This window comes from Nycticebus coucang, chromosome 5 (assembly GCF_027406575.1).
Source record: "Nycticebus coucang isolate mNycCou1 chromosome 5, mNycCou1.pri, whole genome shotgun sequence".
Lineage (NCBI taxonomy): Eukaryota > Metazoa > Chordata > Mammalia > Primates > Lorisidae > Nycticebus > Nycticebus coucang.
This window is the reverse complement of record NC_069784.1, coordinates 138,962,479-138,981,217: the sequence shown is the minus strand read 5'-3', so window position 1 is coordinate 138,981,217 and position 18,739 is coordinate 138,962,479. Positions and strand designations below refer to the sequence as shown.

Genomic DNA, 18,739 nt, shown 5'->3' with positions numbered 1-18,739 from the left:
GGAACTGAGGGGACTGTGGAGGTCACCACCCTATGACAGCTCTTCTGACTCCACAGACGTAGTTACTGGGCATTGACATCAGAGAAGCGATATTAATTTTGTGTAGGAGTTTTCCAAATGTTTCCTGGTGGGTGCCAACTGAGGACAAAGTAACAGTGAATGCAGAGTAAATGTACTTAATTGGATGAATTGTATTATTCTCTGTCAGATTTAGAAACCATTCTTAATACCTGATGTTTATAAACCAATATATAAACTACTGTTTACAAACTCTGCATTTGATTTAGATTCATGTCTTATAGCAACACTGTGGCATAGTTTATCCAAAGTTTATTTTACTCGTTTGATATCCAGATAGGACTGTGGTGTGGTTTCAGCCCTTCTGAACAGGAGAGCTTAGAAAGGAAGAAGTAGAGGGACAGAACGGTCATTACTAAGTCTGACAGTCAGCAGTGATGTTCAGAGTGTAACATGACAGCTCTTACGTTTTACTTAGTTCTTCACATTTTCTCCAACCCAAAATGTTCAGTTTCCTTCTCATTTTGGAATTAACCGACTAAGCTCCTTTAAATTTGGCAATCCTGTTGATAAAATAACATGAAACTTTTACTTTAAAACCTTTATAGACCAAGAATATATTTGTTTAATAGATCTGTTTGCTGAATAAATAATGTATGTCTGGTTATATGAAAGTGGTGCAAAAACCTCACTGTTATGCATGTAATCAAACAGAAACAAAAAGACATGCACTTTTTAAAGGACTTTTTAAAAACTGGCAAATAAAAGCCATTAGAATCTTTATGACTTGAAAGTTTCTCCACAGTTTAAAAATATTTTCACTATCCAGAAATTTCACATTAATTAAGTGTGCATTTCTTATACCCTAATGGAAAAGAGTTACATGAATGCAACTTAAATAACTTTGATCAATTTGATGTTTCATGGATTTTTTTAGGGTTCTTTTTTTATCTTGATTAACTGCATGTGAGACTTATAATAGACATGGCTTCCTGTAAAAATAAAATTAGTCTCTGAGTTTTCAATTGTACAAATGAAAGCAGTGGATGAAAAGTCATACAGCAGCAATTCCATAAACTGTAGGTATTAGAGTGTAAACCTGTGGCTAAACACGGGGGCTCACACCTGTAATCGCCACGTTTTGGGAGGCTGAAATGGGAGGATCCCTTGAGCCCTGGAGTCTGAGGTTGCAGTGAGCTATGATAGTGCCACTGCACTCCAGCCTGGGCAAAGAGTTTGAATATTCTGGTTTCTCCATTCACTGGTTGTTGACTCCTAAGCAAACTACTTCTGAAAGTTTTCTCTAATCTGTAAAATAGCGTAATATTACTATCACAGAGATTGTTTCCTTCCCTGTCTCCCATCCTCCGTCTGCTTTTTGGTTAGGATAAGGATGAAATAATTAAAGTGGAAGTGCTTGTAAACTAAAAAATTCAGCACAGATACTCACTGTGAAGACATCTTTATAAAATCTGGAGGACAGAGAATATAAAAGTTAATGATCTTCATTGTTATATAATGTTTGAGTGGCAATTGTATGTTCTAGATACTTAGAGACTCTAGTTGTCTCTTAGTACAGCAGTTAATTTGCTATTGTTGTTCGAATATTCGATTCCTGATTGCTAGGTAGGTCACTAAATACAGGCCTTATTATGCAGTGTGGGTGACTTAGCCTTAGGCGGATGAATTTAACTTTTACCAGTTTTGACTAGTACATATTTATGGGATGAAGTCTAAGATTTTATAGTATATGCTTCCTTAAATTTTTATTTTTTTTGCATTTATCTGTGTAGTAATGTTGACAACATAAAATACAAAGTTTAAATGTCCTGCCTCAAAGTCAGTGTGAATGAGATGATGAGGTCGGGAAACGTGTTAGCTGATCTGTGCCGAGCATGACACCATGGCAGTATGTGGTAAAGAAAATTAAATTATTTTTTTTCAAAGCTATATTTTCTTTGATGTAAAATGACTGACTTGCTTCTCCCTCCCTCTCTCTCCTCCCTCCCCTGGGTTGAGCCTATTTGCATTTAGCTTTCACTGACCCCTGTTGTGCTTAAAGTTGCCCTGATTGCAGAGGGGGGGTAAAGGCCGGTGAATGTGTTCCATGGTACAGTCGTTTCCAAACAGAAAGGACTAAAATACTTTTTTTTACTTTCTTGTTTTTTGGGGGAGGAGGAGCATAAAATAAATGCTAAAAAGCATTTTCTCATTTCGAGAGGTAGAGGCAGGCACATTTTTAGAAATTATTTTTTGGCTCTGAGGAATATTAAGCCAGATTCTGCCTTCTGCTCTGGCTTCCTGCCTTTATTGTGAGTCTGATTCCACAGAGAATTCAGCAACAGCTCTGCGCAGGCCTTGCTGCTACCTGGGGCTCCCCGGCCCCAGCCAGTGACCCTCAGGAGCTAGGTGATGTCACCTGGTGCTTGCTCTGCTTTTCCCACCCTTGGCTAAGAAGTGAATGCTACCACTGGTACAAAGTCTTTTTTCCATTAAAAAACGTGCTTTTTTTTTTCTAGGCACAATCAGGGCTTTGTCTTTCTTCCTCTGTGATGCTGCCTTTGTAGGCACTGCAAAGTGTATTTACTGAATATTGACTCAATGTATCATCTTTTTCTTTTCTCTTGCCAAATGGGGGAAATTTTCCAAAGTCTTGGATAGGTTTCCACCATCCCCCGTGAAGCTTGAGCTCAGTGCAGTCCCTGCACGCTGACCATGTTCACCTGGTCATAAATACACTTTCTAGAAACCCAGGTGGGGCCTGGGTGGAGCGGTCACTGGGTGGTGGGCTATATGGGCAGTGACGGAATGAGAACCACCTTCCCTGAGCCACAGCCCAGTGTGGTCCAAGCCGGTGATCATTGTTTTGAGGCATTGCTCCGGCCTTGCCCCATGACTCTCTGTCACCCTCAGGAGCATCTGTCACGGGATCATACTAGCTTGTTCCCATCCTGGTCCCACCTCTTACTGGCTGCAAGAAATTAATAGCATAACTTCTTTTGCCTCACTTATCTCATCTATAAAATGGGATGAACACAATAGTTCTTGTTCCTGGGGCTGTTGGGCGGGCTGAGGTGTGTGGGGCTCGGCTGCGTTCCTTCTGCTCTTTAGTCCCCCTCATGATTCCTCTCCCCTGCATCCCTGGGGGGTGCTGGTGGGGTCACCTGCATCCCTGGGGGCGTGGGAGTCACCTGCATCCCTGGGCGTATCACCTGCATGGGGGGGAGGAAGGGTCACCTGCATCCTTGTGGGGGGCACTGCAGTCTCGCTGGAGAGCAGGTTGTTGTCATCCCTTTATTCTGCAGATACTAACCTAGGGTTTGAGGTGTGAAGTGACTTGTCCTTCTGGAGGTGAAAGGTGGCTAGGACCAGGCAGGCTTTGAGTAGGTGGAATACGGCTGCATCCAGGCGACAGACGCAGAGCCTCAGAGGCCGGCTCCTGTCTGTTGCTCCAATTTGCTTTCTCAAATATGTTCCTGCGCGTGCATAAACAGTTTACCCAGATTTTGCAGAATAATTGCTTGTGTGGCTGATTTCCTCGTCTGCATAGTAAGTACCCATTTACTGCAGGGAGCTACTGGGCCAGACAGCTGCTGTCCCCTGTCAGGCAGAGCCTTGGGAGGGAAGGACTGGAATGTGAGGTTTCCTGTAAGGGCAGCTTTCCGCTTTCCTGGCATTCCTGCTGGGGAAGATTTTTCAAAAAGGTGTAAATTGTATAAGATTAGAGTGTTCCATTTAAAATGATTGGTATTGAATTATCAAAATTCTGTATTAGTGGAAAGACTATGAATTTCATAAATATACCTTGGCAAATTATATATTTTAATTTTTATAGAGGCAAAAGAAGTTTTGCTACTCAGGGAATCGTTATCCCTTTATTTAGAAGAGTGTATGTGTCTGTGAATATTTCCTTTTCAAATAGCCAGTGAACCAGCTTGTGTGGCTGCTAATCTTTTAAAGTTGCTGGGCAAACATCTGGAATTTGCCCTCAGGGCTTATCCTAAGAATAAGAAATAGGGGATTCTTTTGATGATATGCATCATATGTCCTAGGCAAACAAGAGATTTTTATTTACCACATGAATGCAAATGTCTATCTACGGATAGAATTATGTATTTGAAATTGGTTAAAAATAAAGAACAAGAGCTAAGGGACTTCCTAGAGGTCATGGGAACAGCTCCTATTACAGTGAAATGTTTACATAATGATAACACTTAGCTTGTGACATTTGCAGTTATTTTGAATGTTATTCTTTGAAATGTTGTGCACAGGCAACTTAATGTGATTGTACAGTATGTAACATTTTTCTATTAGGAAGACAGAATCTTCTGTTTTCGTCACATTAAAATGTGATATTCCTATCTCTTTACCTTTTGTTTGTAGTTTTTCCTTAAGTGGTCATTAAAGATGTTTTCATTGTTGTACGCACCCAACTCTATATTGTGCCTAAAACAAAGATAATGATGTGTTTACTAAAATGTGTTTAGACATTTTGCTTTGTACAGACCCACCCATATTTGGATGTAAATGAAACTATACTTTTGAAGAACTTACTTGAAACATCTGAATACATTTTATGAAATTCATAGGAAAGAAAATGTTTAGATTTGGCATAAATCTCTTCAGAATAAGTGAAAAGTGATATAAATATTCTCTAAATAAAGCACGCACCTGTATCCTTACACGTGTAACATAATTCAAATTCTGCTATGGTATTTGCTGTGGGTGGAGGTTTCCTAAATTTTAATGGTTTACAAACGTGGATCTAAGGAATTTGCTAGTTTCCTTACCTGCTAACCAATTCAGTGGTCTGTATTTAGGTGCCCATTCAGTAACAGGCACCGCGTTACCTGATTTGCCCTTCTTACTAACAGCAGCGAACACACACACACCCCCACTTGACTTGCAGTGTGGGGACAGACCTAATCTTTGACATGATGCCTAAGCCAAGACTAAAGTGATGCCAACATTCAGTCTTCTAAAATGACAACCTGTTACCTCCAGAAATGAAATCACATGTCATATTCCTCTGGGGACTGTAACCTTCCCCGATGCCTTTTATATATCCAGTCCCTATGCTTGGCACAGACCCTTAATGGTATTTGTTTGAGGATCTTACTTGCCTTTTCATCTCTTAATCAGTGGGACTACAGACATTTTCCCAAGAAGGATACAGCTCCTGACCAGGAGAAGCCCTTCGGCTGCCCCTCGGAGTAGTGCACTGGCCTCTACTAGGAGTATGAATTGCCTGCTCAGTTTTAGTAGAGGAATACTCCCGCACCCCCTTCTCAGCATTCAGTTAAGGACAATGGGTCTGGATTTAATTGACAACCTGGGGTAGCTCTAGGCCAGCCACTTTCAGGAGATGAGCTAGAGCAGTTCTCGCTACGTAAAAGCTTGAATTAAGCCAGGCCAGAGAGCTGTGCACCCGCCCTGGACCATATCATGTTGGACCAGTCAGGGGTCTGTTTCGGGGACAATGTATTGAGATTGTGTCTACACAAAGTTTGTGATGACAAATGACAGCCGAGGGCCTTGTTCAATTTCAGTACTGGGAATGCTGTTCTGTTTGTCCAGAACCAACTCTGCTTTTGTTCAGTGGATACTGAGTTGTGTAAATGTTCAGCTTGCCTGTCAGGAAGTTTACGGTCAAGTTCGTGGCTTGTCCAGAGCGTGTGCCGCTCCAGTGCTGTGTGCTTTTCCTCAGCTCCCTCCTCCTTCTGCCAGACCTTTTGTTCCCCTCTTTGCTTTCTTTTTTCCTTTCTGTTTAAAGGATGTTACTTCTGTCTCGTCGTACTTTGCATGTGCTTACAAACTTTCTTAAATAGTCTCTGGAGCAAGGCGCGGTAGTCATTTCTTCATGATTTCACATAACCCTGAGACAGTAGATGTTCTGCCCTTGCTTTACATCAGGGGACCCAGAGGCCTGTGGCCCCACCGCTGACAAGGTGAGTGTCGGACCCGAGGTGCAGCTTTCAGTGTCTGAGACAGAGACAGCCCCGCTTATCCCACCCCATGCCCTGTTCCCTCATGGGAAACCACCTTAGTGCTCCACGGGACAAATGGACCTGTCTGCACAGGGATATAGGCACATGCAGACCACACACCCGACAAATCTGGATTTAAAAACTGATACAAGCCAGTGGCTCTTAAAGTGCATTGCCTGAAAGTCACTAAAAGCACCCAGTTCTGGTCCTGCCCCAGAAGCCCTGAGGGTGGGCCCAGCGTTGGCTGCCTCCCCACCCGGGATGCTGCTACAGGTTTAACTTTGTGAATTACTCAAGAAATTATTTACTTTAGAAAAAAAATTGTCTTGCTGATAGGATTTTCTTAAATAGTAGATCCTTTGAGTCTATTTAAACTTGAATTTAATTTATAAGGATCCAGTTTGTATACATGGCTTCAGGAAAATACCTATTGTGGGAAAAGGGGAATTTTAAACATTAAAAGTTACCTTTTCTCACATTTCTGTAGATAACCTTTCTCTGTTTTCTTTGATGACACGAATGCTAGGTTTTTAAATGTTTATTTGTTGTTTGATTTTATTTCTTTTAAAAAATTATTTTATGTTTTCTCTCTTTGCCGAGGGGAGTTTTTCAGTTGTTTCTGGTTTGTAATTTCTGTAACTATAAAGTTGAGTTAACTTGTAGGTAAAGATTTTATAGCAGCTTTACTAGGGACCCCCTCTTTGCTCTTAACCTTTTGACTTCACCCCATTTGCCATAGGGCCGTGCTCTGTGCTCCCCACCTGCTTCCCGCTCCCATGAGGGCCAGGCAGCCTGCATCCTTCACCATCACTCAGGACATCTTCCCCGCTGCTGCCCTCGGAGGCTCCTCCCCAGGAGCCCTCAGGGCCCTCAGAAGCCAGGGGAGGCCACTTCTGAGCTACATCCAGGGACATTAACTTAGTGGGGTGTGTTGACTTGTGACCTCTTATTAATTCTTCAATCTCTCCCTGATGCTTTGAGGTGTTGAAACTGTACAGTGTGGATAGTGACTTGGTTTTGATGCAGGGAAGTGAGCCTACATCTCACAGATGTGTAAACCAAAAGGTGTTTGCTCTGTTCTGCCCGGTTAAAATCACAGACCGAGACTCCGCAGGAGCCGCTCAGGTCTTCATTCTCAGGAGTGGGTGTGGCACTCTCCAGAGGCTGGGCAGTCATCTCTCTGAGAGTATCACCTCACCGACAAACACACAGGGCCTGGTCAAACGGTGAGCCTGCCTTGGCAAACTTGAGTGATTCTTGGGTGTCCAGCAGTAAAAGGCAACATGGATCTTACAGAGACATACCATATGCCCATAGGTCTCTTTATGTTTGGAGTGTATGTGCCCAAAAGAGCGCTCGTTCCCAAATGGTGGTGAAAGTTACTGGATTCAGCCAGTTTGCTGTGATCTGGTTTCTCCACGGCCGCTTTATCCCAAAGGGTTGCATAGTTTGGTCAGAAATTCTCTGACCAAGATTTACCAAGATACATCAGAGTCATAGTAAGTCCATCTTTTTTTGTTCCTAATTTGAAATTACAGGATTGATTTGAAGTACAGTGCTGGTGACGAGGCCTTTTCGCAAAGCTTCTGTTTTCCTCAGACGTCTTATCCCAAAGCCACATGTGAGCATGAGCCCTGGAGGTGCAGGATGCTGGCGAAAACTGTGGCGTAAGGAGATGTCCCAGTGAGGGGAGAGCAGGTCCCGCTGTCCTCGGTCCTCAGGGCTCTCTGTGCAGTACTATTATACAAGTGCTGTCACAGGCTCGCACCTGAGCTTTCTTACAAGCTGGAAGCGCAAACGAGAATTTCATTTTCTCTGACTCAAGACCAGCATAGCTTCTGTGGCTTTCAGCTTCTGAGGGTGCGGATCACCCTGTCTTCTGTAATCTCAGGCTGTTTGTGTCTTTAAAAATAAATGTCGGGTGTGTCCCTATCACCTCGAGTATTAGTCACTGTCTTTTACTGCTGGTTGTTTATATTCCATTTCTACGAGTCTGAGGGTATTTCTGTTAAACTTAAGTTTTGTGTAAGACACAATGTCTGACAGACACTTGTACATTACACATACCATTTGTTTCTCTGCTCTTCACTCCTGGTCATTACTAGCAGTTCTGATTTATTTGTATAATGTTATTTGTCCATCGTTCTGTAGCAGTAAATTTCATCACATAATAAAAAGCATAGAAGTTATTTAATTCAGACAATGACATACTGTAATTGTAATAAATCGGGTAATATAGATATGCATCATTTCATTTTTGAAAGGGAAGTCATTTTGCCTGAATGTTAAAGAGATGGAGTTCATGTCCCACCTCCTCTGGATGGACTTTCTGTTTGCTTGGAAGACGAAGTGCTGGGAAATGTTTGTTATTTGATTTCATTTATGTTCTTAATTATTCCATCTTTTCTCTCTCTTCCAGGGGGAGTTTTAAGTTTTTACCCCTCGCCTGTAATTTCTATAACTATAAAGAGTGGTTAACTTGTAGGTCAAGATTTCATAATATCTTTGTAAGACACTCACCTTTGTGCCTGACCTCTCCCAGGGGAGATGTTGGGGGAGATGTGTGTATTAGGTTGGGTTTAGCAACTTTAGTCATTTTTCTTAAAAAAAAAAAAAAAAAAGGTTTATTTAAAAATTATGCAAGTATAATACTCAGGAGTTCAAGAATAGCCTGAGCAAAAGCAAGACCCTGTCTCTATTAAAAACAGAAAAAATAGCTGAGCACAGTGGGGGGCACTTGTATTCCCAGCTACTCACAGGCTGAGACAGGAGGATCGCTGGAGCCCAGGAGTTTCAGGTTGCTGTGAGCATTGATGACACCACTGGGGGTGACAGAGCAAGACTGTCACAAACAAACAAAAACAACATTATACATGTCATTTGCAATTGCTGTCAATGGCATTGTTTAAGGATTATGGATTGAATAACAGACCAAACTGATAATGTGAATAATTAATGAAGTTGAAAGGTTAGTCTATTCAAAACTATCAAAGAGATATCATAAAACGCCAGCTGGCTGAGTGGAAATTAGACCGTTTTTTTTATTCTATCAAAGAAAAATAGTTAGTTGGCCTCAGACATACTGCAGAGCAAAGCAATAATTTCAATTATTTTTGGTACCTGACATTCAGTGTATTGTTGAAATTTCCTGCACTGGGCCGATTTGCAAGAGAGCCAGCCAGCGCTCTGGACTGAGAGCAAGTGAGAGTCCCCTCCCTGCTCCTGGAGGAGCTGTCCTGTCTGTTCTTCTCTCCAAGATTTCCTCCATCCTTCACCTTTTCTACTCATAAGACTGAGTTAAAAGGTTCTGGACCTAGGGTGTGTTTCTAGGCTGCCATCATTATATTTCTGTGAGGTTACTTCACTTGTCCCCATCTGTATCCAAACAATGGAGATGCCTAGTGTACACATCTCTAAGAATTTACAATACGCAATACAAATATTTCTCTTTTCCAAATATGCTCTGCTCAAAAATCACCATGTACATGTAAAATACAGAGTAAGTCTGAGGCATCTCTAGCCCGGACACGAGTTCATTAAGATTCCTTCAAGTTCATATATTTTAAATTGTGTGGATTACTAAAACCTATTTTCCACATATTACAATCTTTTAATATATGGAGATCAGTGTAGAAGTAGCCGTGGCCTCCTTGCTTTTATACTGAACTTAAGAAGCTTTCAGGCAAGTGGAAGCATTGTCTCAGATGAGGGGTATTTATGAAGTTTTTATATTGACTATGGATGAAGTTTTTATATTGATTATGATGTTTAATTGAAACCATGATGAAACTAGTATAGTCAAAAAATTTAATAGAATATCAATTTATTCTTGTTAGTTTTTAATTGAAAGCAATTGTTACTTTTCAACTGATTAAAATTCTCTAGTGTGGTTTAATTTAAAAAAAAAACATAACTCAAGGAAGGCTAATTGTAAGTAGTTTTTAATTCTCCTGCAGTGCTTTACTTAGTTTATAGACTAATTTATATCTACTTAAGAAAACAAAGGAATTTAGATTTGAAAATATCATTCAAATGACTTGATTTCTGGCTGTTGAAATGCAGTATGATGGTATTTAAGAGCTATAGATTAGGGCAAACTTTTTTCTTTTTTTTCTTTTTTGTGGTTTTACTTGTTTTTATTGTGACCTGCATAATTTTTGGAGTGTACATAAAAAGATTCAGATTCAGGCAGCCACAATTACTTTTAATATGTCTACCTGGGAGTCACCATGAAGAAAGTTTTAAGATTAGTTTGCATGTTTAAAACATGCATAATGCTCAAAATAATATAAGCGTAATAGAAAACTTGTTGAAAGGAAACTCACAAGTTTAGCATCATGACCAGACAACTGCTTTTCTTTTCCTGTATTTCTCTCATTGTCATCACGTGAGACTGCTCTTTGGGCCTTCTCTCCAGATGCTTTGGTCACAGGTGTGGCAGTGGGTGCTGCAGAGGAGCTGCCCTGGTGCTCAGGCAGGGTTAACCTGGCTCCTGAGGAGGATGCTGATCTTAACTTCACAGAGGCTTTCATTATAGATGCTTCTGTGTTAAATGGGAGAGATTGATCTGGTTTTTTTTTTTTTTTTGCATGTGTTTATTAGGTTTCTACTTTTTGCCTTCACAAAATTAAAAAGGCTTAAAATTTAATAACAATAAGACTGTTTAAGATAAGGGCTAGAAACAAAAACCTTGTAAAGAACGAACGAAGATAAATACATTCAGAAAAGAAACCAGACGATTGCTGCATCGAAATATTAAGCAATAATAATAATAATAATAGTGCAAAGAAAGTAGCATTCACATTGTCAGATAAGAGTATGTCTATTAGAGAATGCTTTGACTCTGAGGTTCAGTATGGAGTCATCAGTTAACGTCGTCTTATTTGTTTTGCTGAAGTCTCAAAAAATAGACAACTAATATTTATAAGTGAAAGTAAAAGATAATTTCAAAAAGATCATGCCAAAACTTATAGACAATAGAAAAAGAAGAAATACTTCAAAATTATTCTTTTTCATCTGGATACACGACGTATTAAAATTGGAGAAAATATATTATTATAAAGGGGAAATTACAAACATATTTCACTTATAAATGAGGATGCACTATCCTAAACAACATATTAACAAGTTGAATTATAGAAAAGAACATAGGGAAAACTTTTCTATGAGAAGGTTGTATCTCATTATTGGTACACAATTTTCTGGGATTCTCCTTTCCTAATTCTTTTTTCACCTTAGTATCTAAGAAGGAAAAAGAATACATACTTTTGTTCCTAATCCTTCACTACATGTACCTGCTCATACACTGTGCAGTTAAACTTCTCCAACTTTTAGGACCTCTTCGAAAATTTATTCAACACTTAGTCATGTCCTCCCACTCTGTCTACCCACGTGCACATAAAACGTCCTGAAATAGTGTAAAGTCATTTGTCTCTGTATTTAAAAAAACCCACCATAAAGTCATCATATTAGGGTTCTAACAACTGTGACAACAGTCTGGCTTTCAGCACATAGATCTGTCACCCTCTGTTAATTAAAGGGGCTTCTCAATATCCAGATTTTTTTTAATCCAGCACTTTGAATATTCAGAGCATTATGTTAATAACTCTTTTTACTATAAAAAAGACCAAAAATGTGCAAAATCTTAATTATCTTAATTCTGGAGGTTCAGATCAGACTAGTAGATTAATGAATTTCACTTTGAAGTACCACACTTCAAAAAGAATGAACCATTTAAGGCAGAAGTCTTTAAAATTTTGTTCAACAATTAAGTGTGCTTCTCTGCCTTCCAAGTCCCAGCAGATTGATATGACTTACCATTGTCTCAATAGAAATGACGGGCATCAGCGCAGGCATCCTCTGTTTTAGGCACTGTGCTGAATTTTGTTTTGCCTGTATTATTTTATTTAAGCCTCCCTGCATCCCTGTGAAGTAGTAAGTAATAACTGTTATCTCTGTTGAATGTCTAAGGAAAATGCTTGTCAGAGAAGTCAGGTCACTTGGCCCGTGAGCACACATCCATTCAAACCCTGACCCTAAATGATTCTCTTACTTTCTGTGGTTTAAGGTCATGATAACTCCACAGTTGTTTCTTAAATTCGGGAAGTTAGGATTGTGATAATTCCTGGGCATTTTCTTTTGCTGAGGATGGACCTTGGCATTAGTTTACATTCTAGGTCAGCAGGTGTCAAGGAAGAGTAAATTGCTTTCTATTGGGAGATGAGCAGCCACCTTGCCAAGGAGGTGGCTTCTGCTTCACTGCAGGGACTTGGTGGAGGTCAGGAGGCTTCTCTGACTGTGTCCAGATCACTTCTTGGTTCAGAGCTTTGCTTTGATAGGTAAGTTGCCTACTGCAGAGTTCTAGAAGGAGAAGCGGTACTGGGAATCAAGATGTTTAGGGGTCTCCCATTTCACACCTTATCAACAGGTCTGTGGTTAGAAAATGAACAGGAAACCCCCTCCCCGGAGTTTGTAAACTGAGCCCCGTTGCGTGTGCTCCATCCTTGGGGCTGTGAGGATGGAGATGGCATTGCCACCTCAGAGGGTGTTGGCCCCTCTTCCCTTGCAAGGCAGAGCGGCTTGAGGGCAGCAGGTGCCAGCAAAGCTGGTCTCTGGTCCTGGTGCTTGATGCGATGATGTGGAGTGACATCTTCTGTTGGGGTTTCTGTGATACTTCTGGGCAGCTTTTGGATATTTAGGCCCACAGAGCATGATTTTTATTTTGTTCCCATTTGCTCTGTAAGAATTAATAATATGACCTGTTGATTGTTCAACAGTAAACATGAAAGAAAATTGTGTAAAAACAAAACATAAACAAAAAATAATCATTAATATATACATTTTTAAAAACATCAGATTATTTTATGTTGGTTAAATAAATGGTTAATACCGCATACACTTGAATATAAAAAATCCTTATTACTTGCATTTTTAGTAATGTCTCAAATGAAACTTTTGTTTGTACTTAAGATGTCTGTTTTTGAACCACGGGGAGTTAACCAGAAGATTCCAATCCTGCCTCTCAGAAAGGACAGACTTACAGTGGTGAACGAGGTCAGTTCTGTATCATTTTCTCTCATCTCTCGATTTGTTGCCTTTCCAAAGGCAGTTTAGGTCAGTATTTAAGTGTTGCTTATCTCCTAAGTTTCCAGACCTTTGGTATAAACATAGCCTGTGTCCAGAAGGACCCAGAGGGGCCACTGAACACACTGCCATTCCTCCAGAAGGGCCTCTTCTGGAGGGCCCCTGTGTGTGAACTCCCCCATCCCTGCTGGTTCCGCCTGGCCCATCTTTCTGCTTCTGACCCCTGTGAGTGGTAATACCTGTGGGCAGCTCCCTCACTCTTGTGGCTCTTCTCTATCGGCCTCCAGACTTACCTGCAGACTTCCCCTTTCCTCTGAACTCAAGGATCGTATTTTAAATTTTTTGTTTACTATTTGTTTACTGTCCTTTAAAGGTAGGTATCTCAAAGTTGTTGAGAACCAGCTCTAAGCGCTACCCTCGCCTTGCTGCTTCTCTTGTGTCTGTTCTTCCGGATGCTCAGGCCCAAAGCTTTGAGGTTGTTCTTGACGCCCCCTCTGTCTCCTAGCCCACCTGTGCCGCTGTTACTCCTGCCCATGTCCGGCCAGTGCAGCAGCTGCAGCCTCCCTGCTTCGGCCCCTGCTTCTCCGCGGTCTGTTTCCATAACAGAGGAGTGGGGCTCCTCAGCCTCAGTCAGCTCTGTCACCTGTGTGCTCTTGTGACCCCACTACAGACCCGGGCAAAGCTGGGATCTGTAGCATTGCCCAGAGGCTTTCTTCCTCTGCATTCCTTCAATTATCTAGTTATCTTTTTTCTTTTCTTTTTTTGTGAGACAGAACCTTGCTGTGTTGTCTGGACTGGAGTACAGTGGCATCATTGTAGCTCACTGCAACCTCAAAGCCAGGCCCCCCCTCAGCGCCCTGTGAGTAGCTGGGATTACAGGTGCACTCTACCGGGCCTTATTATAGGCAATACTTTATATACTTTAAGAAGTTTAGATTTGTTTTTAACCTTCAATTTTCTATGTGAGGCTTTACTGAACATCACTTCTAGTTTTTTTTAGTTTTCTAAATGGTTTGCATGTAGCTTTAAAACAGGCAGTTTGGTTACTGAACTTAAAATATTAATTTAACCCTTAATAGCATACTTTTCCTAAATTTGATCAGGGTCTTTTACCTTCCGTTGTCTTCCAGTACTCAGGACAGCTTATAGAATAAGAACTGGAGTAAAGACTAAAACGTGTGAGCAACTCCAACTTTCTCTGCCCTTTTTGTCCTGGGAGAGCATCTTCTCCAGAGGTCAGAAGCCTTGGGCTCTTCTCCGCACTTGCCTCCGGGAAGTGACACCTTCCTTGCCTCCCGCTCTGCTTTGCCACACACAGCACCTTACGCTTCCGCTTCCGTCTCTTACACATTTTCTCTCTTCCTTTGGCTTTAAATAGCTCTGTACGGCATCCCACCGTTTCCCGGGCTGTTCCTAAACTCAAGGACAGCCACGCCTCCAGTTACCTTGCCCATGGCTACCCAGTATTCTTTGTGGCATCAGTAAGTGCAGGGCTGGTGGGGAATCTCCATGTCTCAAGATATTTCAACTACTTACAAGAATCCGCCCTTCCATTTCTCCTACCCGTCACCCCACCTCAGTACTCAGACCCTGCGGGGCTCTGTGGGGTAGGAAAGGAGACAGAAAACAAAAGAAAACACTGCTTTATTTGATGTCACTATCCTGAGAACACAGAGACTAGTCCCTGGTATAAAAAACGTGTCATGGCCCAGAATGTGGAGCGGCATGTCCATTATTTTTATTAGGTAGAGGGCAGGAATTGATAGGAAAATAGTATTATACAAGTAATGGAGGCAGTGACAGGATATGAATCGGGAAAGATTGAAATATATTCTCAGCTTCTCTGAAGCCCAGTCTTCATTGTAGAAATCTAGCTCGTTATAGGCTGAGTCCTCGAACGTTAGTACGGGGCAGCTAGGAGTCAGCTCTTATCAGTTCAGGTTGACTGGGTGTTACGGAGTGTCTCCTCTCGTGGGTCGACTGGATGTTACCGACTGTCTCCTCCCGTGGGTCGACTGGGTGTTACCGAGTGTCTCCTCCCGTGGGTCGACTGGGTGTTACCGGGTGTCTCCTCCCGTGGGTCGACTGGGTGTTACCGACTGTCTCCTCTCGTGGGTTGACTGGATGTTACCGACTGTCTCCTCCCGTGGGTCGACTGGGTGTTACCGACTGTCTCCTCCCGTGGGTCGACTGGGTGTTACCGACTGTCTCCTCTCGTGGGTTGACTGGATGTTACCGACTGTCTCCTCCCGTGGGTCGACTGGGTGTTACCGACTGTCTCCTCCCGTGGGTCGACTGGGTGTTACCGAGTGTCTCCTCCCGTGGGTCAACTGGGTGTTACCGACTGTCTCCTCCCATGGGTCGACTGGGTGTTACCGGGTGTCTCCTCCCGTGGGTCGACTGGGTGTTACCGACTGTCTCCTCTCGTGGGTTGACTGGGTGTTACCGGGTGTCTCCTCCCGTGGGTTGACTGGGTGTTACCGGGTGTCTCCTCCCGTGGGTTGACTGGGTGTTACGGAGTGTCTCCTCCCGTGGGTCGACTGGATGTTACCGACTGTCTCCTCCCGTGGGTCGACTGGGTGTTACCGAGTGTCTCCTCCTGTGGGTCGACTGGGTGTTACCGACTGTCTCCTCCCGTGGGTCGACTGGGTGTTACCGGGTGTCTCCTCCCGTGGGTCGACTGGGTGTTACCGAGTGTCTCCTCCCGTGGGTCGACTGGGAGTTACCGAGTGTCTCCTCCCGTGGGTCGACTGGGTGTTACCGAGTGTCTCCTCCCATGGGTTGACTGGGTGTTACCGAGTGTCTCCTCTCGTGGGTTGACTGGGTGTTACTGTCTCCTCCCGTCTTCCCCCCTGCCCTGCAGCCTGGTGAGTGGAGATGCTAACGCACTTTCTAAGAGTTCCAGCAGCCTGGCCCAGGTACTGAGTGGCAGGTTAGAGCCCAGGTCTGTCTGGCTCCTGAGGCTCCTGAGGACCCTGCTGCAGCCGTCCCCTGAAGGATTCTCATCACCTACCAAACATTTTTTTGCTTTCTAACCCATTCCGTTGCTCACTTTGCTTTGGGGGCTTATGCTTTGTGACTCTCTTGAGAGTAAGGACTGTTCTGAGAGGAGAAAATCCACTGCACAGGGCCTCTGTCTGGTCACGGGAGGGACAGGCACGAGTCCAGGGCAGAGCTGACTGGGCTGTAGCTCAGAGCAAACCACCCTTTTCCCTTTTGTTGGGGACCTGAAAAAAGTGTTTCCAAGGGAGGTTCCCAAGCCCCTTCTTTAGGGTTCTGCATATGTGTGAGTCCCTGACACTGGCTCATGAGCCAGTTTCTCCTGAAGGCTGGTGGGCTGCAGCCTGTGCCAGGTCGGTGGTTTCTGGGATGGGGCTGCTGCAGGTGGCTGGTGTGGGGTCGGTGGGGTCGGTGGTTTCTGGGATGGGGCTCTGCAGGCAGCTTGTGTGGGGTTGGTGGTTCCCGGGATGGGGCTGCTGCAGGTGGCTGGTGTGGGGTCGGTGGGGTCGGTGGTTTCTGGGATGGGGCTCTGCAGGCAGCTTGTGTGGGGTTGGTGGTTCCCGGGATGGGGCTGCTGCAGGTGGCTGGTGTGGGGTCGGTGGGGTCGGTGGTTCCCAGGATGGGGCTGCTGCAAGTGGCTGGTGTGGGGACGGTGGTTCCCGGGATAGGGCTGCTGCAGGTGACTGGTGTGGGGTCGGTGGGGTCGGTGGTTCCCAGGATGGGGCTGCTGCCGGTGGCTGGTGTGGGGTTGGTGGTTCCTGGGATAGGGCTGCTGCAGGTGGCTGGTGTGGGGTTGGTTCCTGGGATGGGGCTGCTGCAGGCAGCTGGTGTGGGGTCGGTGGTTCCTGGGATGGGGCTGCTGCAGGTGGCTGGTACGGGGTCGGTGGTTCCTGGGATGGGGCTGCTGCAGGTGGCTGGTGCGGGGTTGGTTCCGGGATGGGGCTGCTGCAGGCGCTGACGCTGTTACTCCGCCTGACTCCCCAGGGCCTGCTCCGTGCTGCGGAACCTGCAGTTTCGGGCATAATGCTGCATCAGGCTGTTACTCTTTAAACCCAAGAATTGCTATCAGAGGTCAGGCGTGGTGGCTCCTGTCTATAATCCCATACTCTGGAAGGCTGAGGCAGGTGGATTGCCTGAGCTCAGGAGTTCAAGACCATCCCGAGTCAAGTGAGACCCCCGTCTCTACTGAAAATAGAAAAATAGCCTGGCATTGTGGTGGGCGCCTGTAGTGCCAGCTACTTGGTAGGCTGAGGCAAGAGAACCGTTTGAGCCCAAAAGTTTGACTTGCTGTGAGCTGTGACACTACGGCACTCTACTGAGGGTGACAAAGTAAAACTCTGTGTCAAGAAAAAAAAAAAAAAAAGAATTGCTATTGGAAAGTGAATTTTGCCCATGTCTTTTCCACTCATGTAACCTGTTAAATTAAATTTTTGTTATACTAACATAGAGTTTAAAAACTTCAGTTAACTAACAATTTTGTTGGACCAGGGTGTTTTTCTCATGTGCCAATTTTTACCAGTGCGGTAAATATACATTTAAAGAACACACATAAAATGCATGCCTACGTACACTATATAGTTTGATTATATTTGCTATCAGAGGAACATCGTCACTGTATTTTTCTCTGCTTATTTTATTTATTAGTTTTTCTAATATTTAATTAATATATGAAATTTGTTTTGGGGAAAAGCAGCCTTAATTTCTGTGTGATTGTTTCACTGTTGACTGGTACTTTACTTCAGTACTCACGACTGTTGGAATAAATGTGGGGCCGAGCAGAAGGCCAGCGGCGTCTGTTCTGCTCTTGTGATTGGCTTTTTGTGTGATGACCTTTGTCTGGGCTCAGTCCCAGGGCCTTAGTTACATCTGTGCTGATGAGACTGACCAATGGGACTTTCCCAGTCTCAGCACTGCGAGGCCCATGTCCTGGGAACCCCTCAGCCCTGAGCCGACCAGGGTGCTTGCTCACCATGGCAGTAGTTTTTCCAACAAGCCCAGCACCATGGGGTCCCCATTATGACCCTCCTCCACTTTTTACAGAGAGGTGATAGCTCAGCAGATGTAAAGGCTTGTTCTAAATTGTTCATATTGCATTTAGGGTGTGGCACTGCTCTACAGCCCTTGTTAGATTCCTACAGCTGTCTCTCTTCTTAATTTTTAGACATCGCTTCCTTGGGTGTGTGGCCTTTGCAAGGGTCCCTTGCCTAGTGGAGTTAGGTGATAGGAGGGAACTGTTCCTTTTTTTTTGCAGTTTCTGGCTGGGGCTGGATTTGAACCCACCACCTCCGGCATATGGGGTTGGTGCTCTATTCCTTTGAGCCACAGGCACTGTCCCAGGGAACTGTCCCTTTGTTAAGCATGAGTGAACTGTGAGCTGGTCGTCTCTCCTGACATCTCCGTGTGAGGATGGTAAAGCTAACGTCCCTGGAGAGAGCACCATGCATCTGAGGAAATGGCGCTCTTGTCTTTTGTGTTTTTGAGTATCTGTAGATAAGATACAGTTTTTTGAAGTTATGCCCATAGCTTTGATTTTGGGCACCTAATACAGAAATATCATTGACTCATTCTGTACACATTCAAGAGAAGTCTGCCAGAGTAATTAAAAAAAAAGTTCAGTGAAATACATTGAAAAAACTCTCTGTTCTCAGAGT

The 18,739-nt window shown here is 43.7% G+C and overlaps 1 protein-coding gene across 1 annotated transcript in view; it reads left to right on the top strand.

Annotated features, from left to right (window-relative positions):
• Window positions 1–18,739, top strand: part of PDE10A (phosphodiesterase 10A) — a 233,315-nt gene that overhangs the window by 24,318 nt on the left and 190,258 nt on the right. The gene's annotated exons all lie outside the window — the stretch shown is intronic.